General features: G+C 31.9%; 1 long non-coding RNA gene across 1 annotated transcript; it reads right to left on the bottom strand.

Annotated features, from left to right (window-relative positions):
- Window positions 1-10,734: 10,734 nt before the first annotated feature.
- On the bottom strand, window positions 10,735-14,060 carry LOC133203623 (uncharacterized). The gene is made up of 3 exons (XR_009723425.1): window positions 13,854-14,060; window positions 11,224-11,337; window positions 10,735-11,125 (listed from the first exon to the last, which is right to left on the bottom strand). It is a non-coding gene; the product is annotated as an uncharacterized LOC133203623 (long non-coding RNA).
- Between the last annotated feature and the right edge of the window lie 2,747 nt (window positions 14,061-16,807).

The following is a 16,807-nucleotide window of genomic DNA, read 5'->3' as shown; positions in this document are numbered from 1 at the left end:
TGTTCTTAATGAATCACGGAAGCATGAAATGTAGGCCAGATGAAGCATGCAAAGCACCCATTGAAATGATCATAGATTTGTAGATACACCTCAGGAGGAAGTTTGGTTTGTGTACCCCTTTTTATAAACTGAAAACAGACCAAAAAGTTGGCCTGATCTGTAAAACGTCTTTTAAAATATATGCATCGTATATCTTAAGATTGGTTTGCAAATCTCAAAAGATAAGCTGGTAACAGACCACTTTCCTTAACTGAAATTATTGACGCCTGGTCAAACGCAGCATAAAAAGTGGGAGAACATTTCATAGTCATATATGTGTAGTAATATATAAGCCTAAAAGAAACCCTATAGAATCACAGGTTCCTTCCAACTTCAACTATTTAGACCTGACATTAAGTGCTAATCTGTCATTTGTCTCCTTTAACATTTCTAAATTGTCTGGAGATTAAGATATCGTTTTAGATTTAGAAAGTATGGTGGGTTATTACAAGAAAAATAATACCAAATTTACCTTATATGGTTAGTTAAGAGAACACACGAATAGCAATTGACTGAACTTTACATGATTATAGATGCTGTCGATGGAAATTCAGGTCTTTTTACAATATATTATTTTAGATTAAGAAATTACATGCTATAACAAGTAAAACAACACCATATTTACCATGTTTCAATGAAAAATAAGAGAAAAAGTTATGGTCAATTACGAGAATACAACCATATGGATTGATTGACCCTAAGATGATGATTGTTGGATCCATGCTTTCTATGAAAATTCAAGTTCTCATTAAATATCAGAAGCTCTATTTTTCTAAATCAGTAGCATTAAGAAATTTAGTTTGATTATTCAGGCCTGTAAATACATATTAAAAATTAAATTTAACAAGGACACCGCAAAGAGGAGCATCCCTCGCAAAGAGCTTCTCTATAAATGCAAGGGAGCATTCGAAATCGATCCCGATGCAAATTACGTCACTTCCGTTTCGCATAGGACATAACCCACACACGATCGATTGCGTTACTATATCCCTCCAACTCCGTTGCGAGGGGATAATCAGATTTGCAAGGTGTGTACCAAAGCTATTAGAGGTATCCCTCATCTTCCTCTATCGCTCAAATGCAATATGGCTCAGATATTTTTATATACATGATTTAACTCGTCTTTTATACATTTCCAAGTTGCATATTATCCCAAAATCACATTTAAATTTCCAAAACATAAACATTTTGGTTCTGAAAAGGAAAATGCCAATTTTACTTCAACTGAATGGAGTATGTAGCTACAATTGTTAGTCATCTATACCCCACCCCTCTAGATAGCTGATGATAATTCAGATCATGTTATATATGCAGAAATATTAATTTGACTTTTCTAAACAAAATGAGGATGGATCATTTACTTTTTTCATTCTTTAAGGTGTTGGACCAAGACTTTTTTAAAATCAATAATTATTATTTTTTGCACTGGTCCCACCCTGGTGATAAATATTGCCTGGACCCTGAGTTCGAAGGTCAGGGGCATACTGATTTTGTCATGTCTGTTATTTTTCATAAATTTAATCTTTCCTACATTTTTATGAGAAGAACAATAAAGAAATTTGAAAAGATCTTTATGAGATCTAATTTCCTTAGCAATCGCCCATTTGTTTCATGAAGTTTTATTTCGGTAGGGTCCAAATGTTAACGTTAACCTTTCTTATAACATCTGAAAAAAAAGGTTTGAGACTTTATTTTGGATTTTTGGCTTTTTGCACATTATTTACCCAGAGCTAAATCAAAGAGGATTACAATTATGGAAACTATACATTCTCTATTTAATAGATTTCTCTTTTTGACACCAACTAAGAAAATTATCTTGATTTTTTAAATAATGACAACTGTGAAAACTTATTTATAATATGTGATAAAACGAACCTAAGAATGCACAAACTCTTGCTCTAATAGTCACAGAACATGTTTTCCTTTAATGGGGATAAAACTTTTGTATCAAAGATGAAAGATACATGTATAGTACAATAGTATAGTACCTTTTAATTTTTGTTACTTAAACTTTAAAACTTTTAGAAATGAACACTTCATATCAAAAGCCAACAATTACCCGGTACTGCTGTTTTACCTCTGCAGGCATGCTTATAAAGCTATCCTTAAATTAACGACCACGAGATTAAAAAGACATGTCTATGGTAATTTTAAAAAGCGATGTTGCCAGGAAAACAACTTACAATTATGAAATTAACATTGTCTAATTAAATCCAATATATTTGGTAAAATTTCATTTTCATTAATTGAAGTATTAAAAAATTTATGCATCTAAAGGTTAAAACGTACGAAAGCCGGATAGGCTCATTTTTGATAAGACAAAAAAAATTAGCTCGTTATAACGAGATAATTATCTCGTAATAACGAGCTAGTATCTCGTTAAAACTAGTTAGTATCTCGTTATAACGAGTTAGTTATCTCGTTGTAACAAGATAATTATCTCGTTATAACGAATTAGTTTTCTCGTTATAACCAGTTATTATCCCGTTATAACGAGTTGGTATCTCGTTATAACGAGTTAGTATCTCGTTATAACGGGTAAGTTATCTCGTTATAACGAGTTAGTTATCTCGTTTTAACGAGTTAGTTTTCTTGTTATAACGAGATGGTTATCTCGTTATAACGAGTAAGTTATCTCGTTATAAAGTGTAAGTTATCTCGTTATAACCAGTTAGTTATCTTGTTATAGCCAGTTGGTTATTTCGTTATAAAGAGTTAGTTATCTCGTTATAACGAGTTAGTTGTCTTGTTATATCGAATTAGTTATCTTGTTATAACGATATAATTATCTGGTTATAACGAGTAAGTTATCTCGTTATAACGAGTTAGTTATCTCGTTATAACGAGTTAATATCTCGTTATAATGAGTTAATATCTCGTTATAACGAGTTAGTTATCTCGTTATAACGAGATAAAAATTAATTTAAAGTGTTTAAATATCTAAGTAAAGAATAGACCATTATAATAGGAAATATACAAAAGCGATTCGATCAAATTTGTTTGAAGTGTGTGTGTTTTTATGGAACAACAACATACTAGTTTCTTTGTGTTATGCCTTTGATTATTATTGTTTATTGAAAAGACCGAAGAGAAATATACAGAAACATATGACCGCCTCATGTTGTTGTTTTATACCTTAAAATTGCAGAATTAGTGTCATCTTCAAATAGAATGTGCATAACGTGAAAATTTTGTCAAGGAGATCAAAAACAAAAAGATATACTCTGGCTGCTTTAACTGCCCTGTTCAAGCTTTGTTGACTTTGTTGAAATTATTATTTTTGCGTAACATTTGTCGCTATAAAAATGCAAAGAAATAATCCCATTATTTTATATATTCCGGATTAAAAATGTCGATATACCATTTGTAAGGCTTTAACGTCCATATTTTGATAATTCCTTGCCTGTTAACAAGGAATATAGATCAAAATTCAATGTCTGACAAAAAAATAAATCACGTTGTTTTTATCATCAATTCCTCCTTCCCCTCAATAATAAATATGATGAATTTAATTTCAAGAACTAATACTGTACTTATCACTTAATAATTTATATATTTCTTTTGTTTATTAAAATTATTAATATTTACCAATTTGGCATGAAATCTCATGTACAATATGTAATTTTTGCCTTATTATCAATGTGGTAGAATAAAAAACTTTGGGGGCTCTTTATTCTACGGAAGCCACAATAAAAAGGTGAAGGTCAGCAGGCTGAATGTAGTGCATGTAGGAATTCACATGCCTCACTTTGATAGTAAAAACAGTTGACATGTTTGTGATCCTTTTTGGGTATAGAATGAAAGTTTAATATCTAAAGTTTACAATATGATACGCTTTATTTAAGGTGTATTTCAAGCATAAATTATGCCTAGAAATATGTATTGTATCGTGAGAAGGAATTCTTGATATTTTCACTCTTGCTTTGCACTCATGAAAATAAAAAAAAAATTCTGTCCCACTCGTGAAATAAATTTCATATCAACTACAAAACATTGAATATCCTCTATTTATTAACCCCCCCTCCCCAAAAAAAAAAAAATCACCAATCTCTTTTTGAAATAAAAATTATATGCTTGCAAAGTATACATAATAAATATTGTGATGAGGAAAATAATTAACGGCAGTGTCTCAATGTTGTATTAATAATATACATGTAGTATTAGGCCTATTCGTTGATCAATCCTAAGTAATAATCGGAACTGGCTTAGTAAAATCTGTAAAATCCGCCAAACAGACGTGAATCTCATATAGGTTTACGTGAATCTCTACAGTTTGACCCCCCCCCCCCCCTCCCGCAAAAAAATTTAAACAGTGAATCATGACAGAATATTAGATAAAATGTCAATATCAGCAGATCAGATCTAACGTCGTATTACGTAGAAAGGATGTTATATCATTTTTGCTTCATCATTCCTCATCATCGTGGACAATTTGCATAAGCTTGGTCACAAAGTTCAATTGGGAGAGGAAGGGGGGGGGGGGGGGGGGGTAAACAAGCAAAATATTTGACAAGCAAAAAGAAATTTGATATTTCAACTACGAGTATTTGCCATTATTTTCGGGAGATATTTACTCAGGTAAAAAAAAAATCTGGAGGAAGGGGCACAAAGATACTCTTGTCCGCCCCCTTTTCAAAAGTGGTGGTTGGGACATTAGCCCCCTATTAAAACGCCAATGATCTAACTGCTGATGTCTCACCATACCCCTTCTTCAAAACAATTCTGAATTTAAAAAATAACATATGTATCACACTGTAATCGTATATATTATTATATGTTGCATGAACACCTGCGATATGTTGCACTTGTATTGTCTCTCATATCTAATTTTAGCGGTATAGAAATTGATATATGAAAGTGTATAAATCGTCCAAAACATGTCGAAATAGTGTCATTCATCCGAAATAGCTGTCATGAATAAATTGACAAAGTTTGAAGCAAGTATATTCGGTAATATTATTTTAAGAAAAATATCGCATCCTAATGCAACAATTTGAGTAGACGTTCACGAATTAATGTACGTGTAAATGTGTTCGCCTTAGATTTGCTATACGTATCAAAATATGATTATTGACAGCGAGATAGTTCAAGATTTAATCATAAGTAAACCCCAGAGCAAATTAAATTTTCAACCATTTATCAATTGTTCAAGTTAAATTTGATTGATAATTACTAGCTAATAATTCAATGGCATTAAAAACTACAGCCATTTTTACTATATTGCTATTAAATCTCGAAATAACGAGAAAACTATCTCGTTATAACGAGATAACTTACTCGTTATAACGAGATAATTATCTCATTATAACGAGATACCAACTCGTTATAACGAGATAACTAACTCGTTATAACGAGATAACTATCTCGTTATAACGAGTAATTTTTCTTTCTTATCAAAAATGAGTCTATCCGGCTTTCGTAAAAACGTTCTGAAGTAGGTTCAATTAAACCCTTTTAAAATATATACAAAAATATCAGTAATTAATTAATTGTTCTTTTTTTATTCGGAAGGGGGCGGCGGTAGGAGGATGCAGTCATGTGCTACTTTTAATATGCCCTCTGACCTTTTACATTGTAAAACCTCGGGTATCAATCGTGAATCCAAGCATTTTTTCCAATGGGGGAGGGGACACGCTCATCAAAAAAATCTGATTCAAAACTCGGGGTGACTCCATGAGCACCCCTCCCCCTCCTGATCATCTGCACATGCTTATGATGGAATCTGGAAATAGGAATTTTAATGAAACACCTGTTTTCAAAAAAAAAAAAAAAAAAAAAAAGGAAAAAAGATAAATGCTTAGAATTGAACTACAGACATCTTTACTTAAGGCCAGACGACACGTTACTCAATTATATGTTTTGTATTGTATACCTTGGTATTATATCAAAAATTATTCATAATTGTCATTGTCTTGTGATTTCTTAATTGTTTTCAATATGTTTAAAAATAAGTACACCAGTAATTGTAACATTGGCAATTCAAAAGATTACCTATATGGATTATATAGGAAATATCACCCTCTGGTATCTTGCCCAAATGCCTGATAGGGTACCTCAATTTTTGGTGAGGAAACTTGTTTAAGTAGCAATACTTCAATGGCAAATTCTTGGGAAAAATTATATATTTTTGAGAAACGCGTCGTCTGACCTTAAGATATTCCTATGACGTTTTTGGTTTACACACTAAGACGTATCTTAAGATATTCCTAAGATACATGTATGTCCTAAAAAATATCCTTAGACACGTCTTAAGACAAATCTAAGGATTATTTTTTTACATGACATGAACAGTATGTGCACTGATGCGATGCGAAATTTCGTTCACAAGTGCGTGACTAAAAGAACAACAAACAAGTTGACAAAGAAAACGCAAGGCATGCCCATTGCTAAATTTGAATTATCTTTTCTCCTCTTCAGAAAGAAAGGTTGAAAATGTTGATAGTTCCGAAATTTGAGAATCGCCAAGTCAGTTTATAATGGTCGCCAATTTTGCGACTTGTAGAAAATTTTAGGCGTCAATCAAATATTTTAAGCCCCACGGCGACTAAATTAGTCGCCAATTAGAGCCCTGAGGACTAAGGTTTGTTTTTCTTGCTATTAAATGAATGAGTCAACCATTGTTTCGTACATGTTCTCAATAGTTAGATAGATGAATATGAGAGAGAGAGAGAAATTTTCACGGTATGGAAAAATCATAATTGCTCCCTTTTCCTTAAGACAAATGCGATACTCTATCACATTTCGACCCCTACATCTACCGTATTCTGAATTCTATTGTCTCTATATTTTTTTGAAGATTTTTTCTTTTGAAAGGGGAAAAAAATCATGAAATTCAATTGATTTCTTTGACTACTTTAATTAACTAAGTAGAAAATTAACTAAAGTAGTCAAAGAAATCAATTGAATTTCATGATTTTTCCCCTTTCAAAAAAAAATCTCTAAAAAAATATAGAGACAATAGAATTCAGAATATTAAGGTAAAATAAAATACAATTTAAAAAAGTTGATGACCCCCATACAATTCCCCAAACTGACGTTCTGCACGTCTAGTTGACTCGTGTCAGGTGCAGGACTAACCCTCAAATCACAAGCAACTATGGTGTCCATAAGATTCTTAAATTTCTGTAACACAAAAATGGCCCACACACAGTTTATCACATCCCACCCCGACCCTTATCAAATGAAAATGATCTGATTGACACAGCATTAGGTTTTAAGTAAACTCTGTGTCTAGTTAGATTCTTCTCTCTGATACAGCTATGGCTCACACCAGAATTCCAACATTTTTCTCCTTGTGACCTTGTCTAAATAATACCTGATAAAAGTCATAACACAAAATATTTTCTCTGGAGACTGTGTTCAAGTAATACCAGGTCAAGGTCATGACAAACCCATGGTCATGTCCATCTCTGTGTAAGATATAAGCAGAAGCCATATAAATGCTTTTTTCAAAGTTATGGCCATGACATGGCAATCCCTCCTCATAACATAAACAGACAGACAAGGCAATTCCTATATACCAGGGCCAAGCTTAAAAAATTCTTGGTTTGCAGTTGTCAACCTACATTTTTAGAATGGGCGGTATTTTTTTTATTTTTCTAAAAAAATGTAGTTTTCAAATATGTTTTAACTAACAAAAATAGGCTTACTTAACATAAGCTCCTCTTGTTATAAGTCGCTGATTGATAATACCAAAAATCGAAAATGAAACATGCAGTTTCACTATCCTGAAAGCTTGAAGCTTAAAAAAAATAATACAAAATAGCTGGAAAAAGTTTGGGTCAGGTGCATTTTCAGTGGGTCACTAGGCAGCTGAAAAAAATTATTTTAGGCCCAGGCTCTTCATTTGCAGGGGTAAGATAACACTGATAAGGTAACACTTTTATCAGTTAAAGATTATGTATTTATTTCTCAAAGTGAGGAAAACACACATAATAGTATTCACAATCAAGTACTTTACAACAGTGACCCACAAACACGAACAGACAAATATCTATATCATATATTTAAACTGATACTGATCCAAAAACCATAATCAGACACATTCTAAAACAAAAAATCTTAAAACAGTGAATCACATTCTATGAAAGTAATGATTACTCAGTGATCAAGAAACCAAAAACACATGCATAATTGAACTGCCATAACCAAACTTCTACAATGTTTTGAACAAACATTCTATGACAGTGACCCACAATCCATGAACAGACACATACATGTATATATGACAGTGTTCAACAAAGCATGAACATTTTCATATATATGTATGCATATACACAAATGTCTTTACTCAAAGGCACAAAAAGTCATGAACAAACTACAGGAAAAATGTTAGAACAAACAATCTATGACAGTGACCCACAACCCATGAACAGACACAAACACTTATATATGACAGTGATCAACAAACCATGAACATTTTCATATATATGTATGCATGTACACAGCTGTCTTAACCCAAAGACACAAAAAGGTCATGAACAAACTACAGGCAAAATATTAGAACAAACAACCTATGACAATGACCTACAATCCATGATAGAACAAACAATATATGACAGTGACCCACAATCCATGAACAGACACAAACACTTATATATATATGACAGTGATCCACTAACCATGAACATTTTCATATATATGTATGCATGTACACAACTGTCTTAACTCAATGACACAAAAAAGTCATGAACAAACTACAGGTAAAATATTACAACAAACATTCTATGACAGTGACCCATAACCCATGAACAGACACATACACGTATATATGACAGTGAACAACAAACCATGAACATTTTTATATATATGTATGCATATACACAAATGTCTTAACTCAAGGACACAAAAAGTCATGAACAAACTACAGGAAAAATGTTAGAACAAACAATCTATGACAGTGACCCACAACCCATGAACAGACACAAACACTTATATATGACAGTGATCAACAAACCATGAACATTTTCATATATATGTATGCATGTACACAGCTGTCTTAACCCAAAGACACAAAAAGGTCATGAACAAACTACAGGCAAAATATTAGAACAAACAACCTATGACAATGACCTACAATCCATGATAGAACAAACAATCTATGACAGTGACCCACAATCCATGAACAGACACATACATGTATATATATGACAGTGATCCACAAACTATGAACATTTTTATATATATGTATGCCTATACACTAATGTCTAATTAACTCAAAGACACAAAAAGTCATGAACAAACTACAGGAAAAATGTAAGAACAAACAATATATGACAGTGACCCACAACCCATGAACAGACACAAACACTTATTTACATGACAGTGATCAACAAACCATGAACATTTTCATATATATGTATGCATATACACAAATGTCTATACACAAAGACATAAAAAAGTCATGAACAAACTACAGGAAAAATGCAAGAACAAACAATCTATGACAGTGACCCACAATCCACCATGAACAGACACATGCATGTAAATATGACAGTAATCCACAAACCACATATACATGTATGCATATACACAAATGATACAAAAATACATAAACAAACTACAGAAAAAAAATTGTAAAATGTTAGAACAATAAATAACCGTGACCCACAATCCAAGAGGTTGAACCGATATGACAATGACCCACAAACTATACACAAACTATGGGACAACCAATATACCAATATATAGAAATATTTACCTCCTGGAGAATATTGATATACAATTCAAGCTTTGATACTATAATTAACAAGCATTTTGACAATCTAAAAATAAATTATTAAATTTTAGAACTAAGATTTGATTTTATTAACTTTGTTAGTGTAAAAATCCTTCAAAAAATCACACAAAATACGAAATCTGATGTACAGGTTCTAGACAGACATTACTTGAAAAATTGATGTCACTTTATAATTCTTTTTTTCCTATAGAATAGATATATATTTTATCACCTCTGGCTTGTGAACATGACTGTTTAGTCTTTATTTATCATTTATTGCATAAATATTTACATTTCCAATGTCTTTGTCCGAGATAAAATTACAAATTGTAAAAATATTTTATTTCTACATAAATTTACTAGTTCATCGATAGGCGCGGTTAAAAAAAAAATCACGTGCAGGGCGGGACAAATAGAGACAGAAGCGGGGCTATAAGCATGGGAATTTGCAGAATCAGGAGCATGTAAATATAAGGAATAACTATCAGATTTTTTGGATTCATGACGATGATCAATCGATTGGCTTGCGTGATAATTTTATGCATAAACGCCTTCGGCGTTTATGCAAATTATCACGCAAGCCACTCGATTGATCACATCATGAATCCAAAAAATAAGACAGTTAGCTTTAAATGAGTTTTAATAAAACATAATTTCACCACACGAATTTAATTTCTTGTTCGTCGCACATCTGGTGAAAAAAGTAAGAGCGGGCAAGAGATTAAATAATAATATTATTACTTTTTTGTACGCAAAATTTTTAGGCATAACATGAAAAAAATTGAGTGACAATTATATTTTTTCTACTTTTTTCTGATTTGTAGAGTAAACAGATTTAAATTATCAAAAATAGAGCGGAAATAAAACAGAAACTGGCACAGAATTTCCCAGGTGCAGGATATTTAAATTAATATTATTTGTATAGCTTTGTTCAAATAAGAGCGTGCGGGTCCGACAAGCAAAACATTAAATTGGAATGGCCTTTGTATTTGATTTTATTTATGAAAATTGATAATGGCACATGTCACATATTCACATCAAAACTTATCACATTATCACTTTTGGAATTGCAAAGCAGTGTATCAACAGACTTTTCATATTTGAAACTAATTATTTTTTTTCTGCATAATAAAGCATAATTCAAAATGTACCGGTAGTATTTTCAGATTAAGATGGACTTAACTGTAGAAAAAGACAGTTTTATATTCAATCCACATATCAGCTTCAGAGCAAATAATTAACCACACACACATGAACACCATTAGGGTCTTGGCTTATCTGCGGAAAAAGTTTATATTCTGCAAAATGGTCTTCACTGGTTTGTGGAACGTGCAAGTTTTCCATCAGGGTCTGCCTCAATAATCCACTCTAAGGAACATGCAAAGAAGAACTGACAATGTAATATAAGTTATGCTACAAGTCTTGTATTGAAATTTCCTCCTATATTTCAGAAGAGTTACACATACCTGTACTAAATTGCCTAAGCTGTTGAACATGTGAATTTACAAGGTCCTGACTAGTCTGTACAATCTGTGGAACATGTAGAAATGCTGCAACAGGGTTTGCCTCCAAAATGCTTCCTATAATATATGTGCAAAACAAAATTAATTGTGATTATATTTATGCCTACAACTACATTCAGATACCTTTAATGTATGCTATTTCGATGCATTTTGAATAGAAATTTAACATGCTATTAAATAAATGTTCTTAACATAAAATAAATTAATAAAAAATATCAAATAAACTAATTGTTTTTTTATATAACACTAAACAGCAAGGGCAATGGTCACCCAGGTGTAAATTGTACAATCAACTGAGAAGTCCTATTAGGTAGACCCTAATTGTAAGGACCATTATGACAATTTATCAAAGGATCTTGGATCAGGCTAAACAAGAAATATACTAAACTTCAAAGTTCGCAGAAATGTTCTTTCTATAAATATCTACTTGATGGGTTTTACCTACCGTATTATTTAAGAAATTCAATTCTGACTAAGTTTCAAAAATGTATATCAAAGTTAAGATTATCTTCACACCTTTTAGCTATTGAAACTGGATATAATAAAGCAAACAGATCCCATTGGAAATGTTTTTTTGTGTCATACTTGTGTCGAGGATGAATATCACATTCTACTAGTATGTCCTGTTTATCGAGATTATCAATGCAAATTATTTCTTTTTAAAAAAAACATCCATACGTATAAATTACTGCAATTGTTCAATACTAAGACCTTTAAGGATATGTGTAACCTAGGTAAATATATTTATTATAGCATGAGGCAAAGAGGTGATCCTGTACATATAATCAAATATCAGCTGTCTCATTTAAAGTCATCATTTTGTAAGTTCTATGGTCGATACAATGACCTTGTCAGCAAATACAATTTATCATTGAGTCAAATGCTGACTGATGTTTTTCATACTAATTGTTAGACCATTATTTACACACTGAATTGTCGACGGATTTTTCCGTTATTTCCCAATCATGACAAGGAGCACACGGCGGGTGTGACCGGTCGGCAGGGGATGCTCACTCCTCCATGGCACCTGATCCCACCTCTGATGTTTGGAGGTCCGTGTTTGCTCTGCTCCTATTTTGTATTGTATAATGGACTTTTGAGCTTGAATACTGTTCGTTATCTCCATATATTTCATATCAAGGTGATCTTGTAATCCAATAATAATAATCACTCTAACCTTGTCTTAGAGGTATTATTTTCAATAATTTACTTTATTTAGGCCAAAAAAAAATAATAGTCTTGTTTTTTTTAAATTTTGGAAGAAAAAAATCTCGAATTTCCGGAATTTCATCGTTCTGTCACCATAATCGTTTTCTGTGTTAACACAAAACAAGCATTTCATGAAATTCTTGTTTTAAATGTGGACTTTCATAGAATACCACTTGAGTTTAGTCAAAAGACATGAAATTTGATTTTAAAAGACAATATTGACCTGTGACATGTTTAATTTTATCTTTTATTAGTTCATATCCAAAAAATGTTGTCGAAAAAAAAAATAAAATGAAAATATACAATAAAATAATTTTCCTACCTACCTACCCTATTTTTTTTTTTCAGGCTGCATGGTAGCAGGAAACAAGACTATTTTTTTGGTCTTATCTAAAATATGGATCACAAAAAGATGTTGTTTTTTCCCCATCAATTTAATTAATTCATCATTTTCACCAATTGCTATTTTCCTATTCTTGGAAAAAAAGTTCACAAATTAATATATTTCAATGTACGTGAGGTAAACTTCAGAAACTTGCATCTGCTGAACATCAATTTTAGTGCCCTTGTAATCGTAGATTCGGGGGTATATAGTTTTTGCCCTGTGCATCCATCTGTCTGTTTGTCCGCAAAAAAAATCATTAATCATCAAGTCGTAATGTTATGACAGCATGCTTTAATAGTGACTACTTATACAGTTTGATGGAACCACAGACCTATACTATACGTCCCTGACAGAATGGCATCCAAACATCATAAACTTTTTAGAACCTGACCTTGTTATTGAAACATTTGGTCAATTGCTTGCATATTACAACTAATTAAGTGTTTTGGCAGCATTAATAATGACTGTTTAATGGGTTAGGTACGTACTATGTAATAATAAGTAAACATGACAAACAGCTGGCAAAGTCCTGTCTCAATAAGTGTCAAACTTGGTATTTTCTTTTGAATAAATTTTAATTCTAGGATCAGTCTTCTTGTGTTCCTCTGTGTACTGTACAACCATAAGGGTGGTTGTACTAATAAAAATATTTCCTTAAACCTAGCAAATTGTTTATAGTCACAGTAATACCTTACATCTTTGATTTAGTAAAGACATAAAACATACAGGGTGTTAGTTCCTTGTTTTACTATTGTTATTCACAAAATATTTTCATTATGGCAAGTGAAATATTCTGAAATGGTGGCCAAATTTTTTTTTAGGTCCTCATTTAGTGACCTGAAAGTAAGTGTGACTTGGAACACTGTTGGGTAAAACATTTTTCATCTCTTGACCTCTCAAGAACATTGAAAAAAAAAAAAAGCACTACAAAGAGGATGCAGCGTATCAAATTTGAAAATCCATTTTTCTAAATATTTACCTGATGAGTGATGAACTCCAAGGAAGATTGTCCATTGGGCATGGGATCACCATAGTCATATCTGATCTCCTTCCCTCTATCAATATCCCTTCTTGCAAAGAAAAAGCCTGGAGTAGTTGTTAAACACTTTTAACTTCTCATAACATGCATAAGATGGGGTTGTCTATAGCTGCATCATTAACCTACTTTCCAAGCCTTTGGAAGCTGTCAGATGCATCAATACTTGTAAAATGATAATGAAAACCATAAATAAAAAGTTTAAAGTTACATATAAACGTAATAACATATATGATGAAATATTAGGACTGCAGGAACAATACAGGTTTTATGCAACAATCACAATATAGTAGTCACAATATATGAATCACAATGTATTTTTCCAAAAATAATTTTTGTTTCATACAATTTGCAAGAGTAATAAAAATCCCTGCCACTGTATGATATTGTTCAATTATCGTACACATTTTAGAGTGCAAGAAAATTATGTTATTCTTTACTCTAAAAAATTGTCATCCTAGTGAGACATGACACTCTGCAATTTGTTGTAAAGATATAAAAATCCAAATAAAAAATATAACGCAGCAAGGTTAAGGATGCCCACAGGAAATAATACGCCTAAAAATATTCCGAGAAAATAAATATAGTGTTGATTTTTTTTTTACAGCATGAGTTTTGATTAATGGGAATTCTACTATTTGCATATGTAGGAGGGTTGTCCCAGAAATACGTGAACATTTTCAATATCTTTTGTTTCACTAATACTGTAAAGTTAAAAATAGGCATAGATCATGATCAACATTTTTGTGAATTTTTTCTGGAAATGTGCTTCTGATAAAATTAGTTTATTTAAGCATAAATTCGGCACAGTATTTAATTTTATTTTATTTACCAAGTAATGCATCTCAAATACGGCGTGTGTTGCTAAAAGATTGTGGAATTAATTCTTTCAATAGACAATTTCTCAATTCCGATAATAAACCTAACAGTTCACATTGTTTAACGATGGCCTTGGCTTAGGCTTATGACGTAAAGCTCAGGACTTTCAGTTTGTCTTCATTTCTTTTGGTCTACAAAATGTCTCTTCCAGCACTAATATCTCTTTCATCGTATGGGCAAGAGTCCTATCCCGTTTTAAAGACAGTGCTGCTTAATAATTTGTGCTCCAAATTATCATTAAACGTCACCATTTTTAACAATATCTAATTAAAAGTGTTCTGGCATATAACGTCATATATTTGTCATTAATGATATCAAATTAATGAATTTTCATACACAAGTATATCAGCTAGATCAAAGAGTATTTATGGAGGTAAAGTTTGTGACATTATATTTCCGTATAGCCTGGTAATAAAGAAAAATTCATTGACAATGCTACTTTTAAAAGTCAATAAACTGCAGTGTGCAGACCACCGATATTTAACACCCTTTAAATGCCGTTTTTACATATTAATGACATCACAAGCCTAAAATATTTTGTCATAATACTGAAAATATCATTTTCCAACAACTTGCAAAAAATTATTAGTTCTGGTCAAATAGTTTCTGAAATATACAAAAAGTTTGTGTTTTCTGGGACAACCCTCATATATATGAGGTCTTTGCCGAGTTCGGCCAAAGCAACTTTACTTACATCAGCTGTTTGTCAAGTGACATGTTTAAAATTACAAAAAATATGTATGGCTACAAAGATCATAAAGTACAACGATATACGGATATCTTTTCACTATGAAATTAATTTTGTTTTCTTTAAGACAAATTCCTTAACCTGAAAAGTGCTGGGAGCAACTTCCCCATGCCTGAGAATTATGTAAAATTTTTGATAAACTTCCTACATTGACATAATATGCATTGAAATAATGGTAAAATACGGAAAAAAGCAACAGCGCACAACCAGCTCCTGGCACTTTTCAAAGTAGTAGGGATGTTACTACCTTTGTATAATAAAGTGCCCCAGCATGATACACCCGTCAAATATTGTTCAATTATCACGAACAGTTTAGAGTGCAAGAAAATAAAGTCAACCTTGATACAAGGATTTCCAAGATTTTTCCATTTCTTACAATTTTTGTTTATACATTTCCTGTGGTGTAGGCATTATAACAAATATTACATTATAGATCCTCAACTGGTAGTGTTAGAGCTTGACAAATGCCCATCTGCACCCCCCCCCCCCCCACACACACACACACACAGTGACACACACACACATCTTTCATATTTGTGAGACATGATGCTCTGAAATTTACTAGTTGATATTTTCAAAAAATTAAATAAAAATATCATATTAAACAAAATCAATTTAGTCTTAACAACTTAATCTATACCAATTTAATTTTAAAATAAAAGACTGGCCATTAAATGACATATGCTATAAACTGACCAGCAGTTCTTCTGTCTAATTCCCAAAGGATACAGATAAGAACTGCTTGATCAGAGATGCTCTAACAGAAATGATTGAGAACAGCTAGCCTTCCTACACTGAACTCATTAATTAATCTTTAACTGGATGCATGTCCACTCATTACTCCCAAGGGATGAATGGATCTGTGCTATCTGCTTTGTAGTGCAATTAAAATGAATATTTATGTCATTCTGAAATTAAAGTTGAAAACAAAGATTTTTTTTTTTCAATTTGTTACAAAGATTTATAAAAAGAAAAAAAAATTGTAATCTTGATCCAACATTTTTAATAAGGTTTCTGCTTGACTCTTAGATTTGTAGGGACTATCTATTAGTTTATTATACAATATCAAATTAGTTTATTATACAATTATTGTATCAAATTAGTTTTAATTACTTTTCACCAAATTCATTTTAAAAGTTAGGCTAGCCCACAAAAAACTATTTAATCCAACATGGCTGATTCCTCTGCCCAATTCCCAAGAGATATAGATAACACCTGCTTGATCAGAGATGCTCTACCAGTTAGCTCCTCACACTAAACTAATTTCTCG

The sequence above is a fragment of the Saccostrea echinata genome, unplaced genomic scaffold (genome assembly GCF_033153115.1).
Source record: "Saccostrea echinata isolate AGI-Se365-2 ecotype Australia unplaced genomic scaffold, CSIRO_AGI_Sech_v1 ptg000051l, whole genome shotgun sequence".
Taxonomy (NCBI): Eukaryota; Metazoa; Mollusca; class Bivalvia; order Ostreida; family Ostreidae; genus Saccostrea; species Saccostrea echinata.
This window is presented reverse-complemented; position numbering and strand designations above follow the sequence as displayed.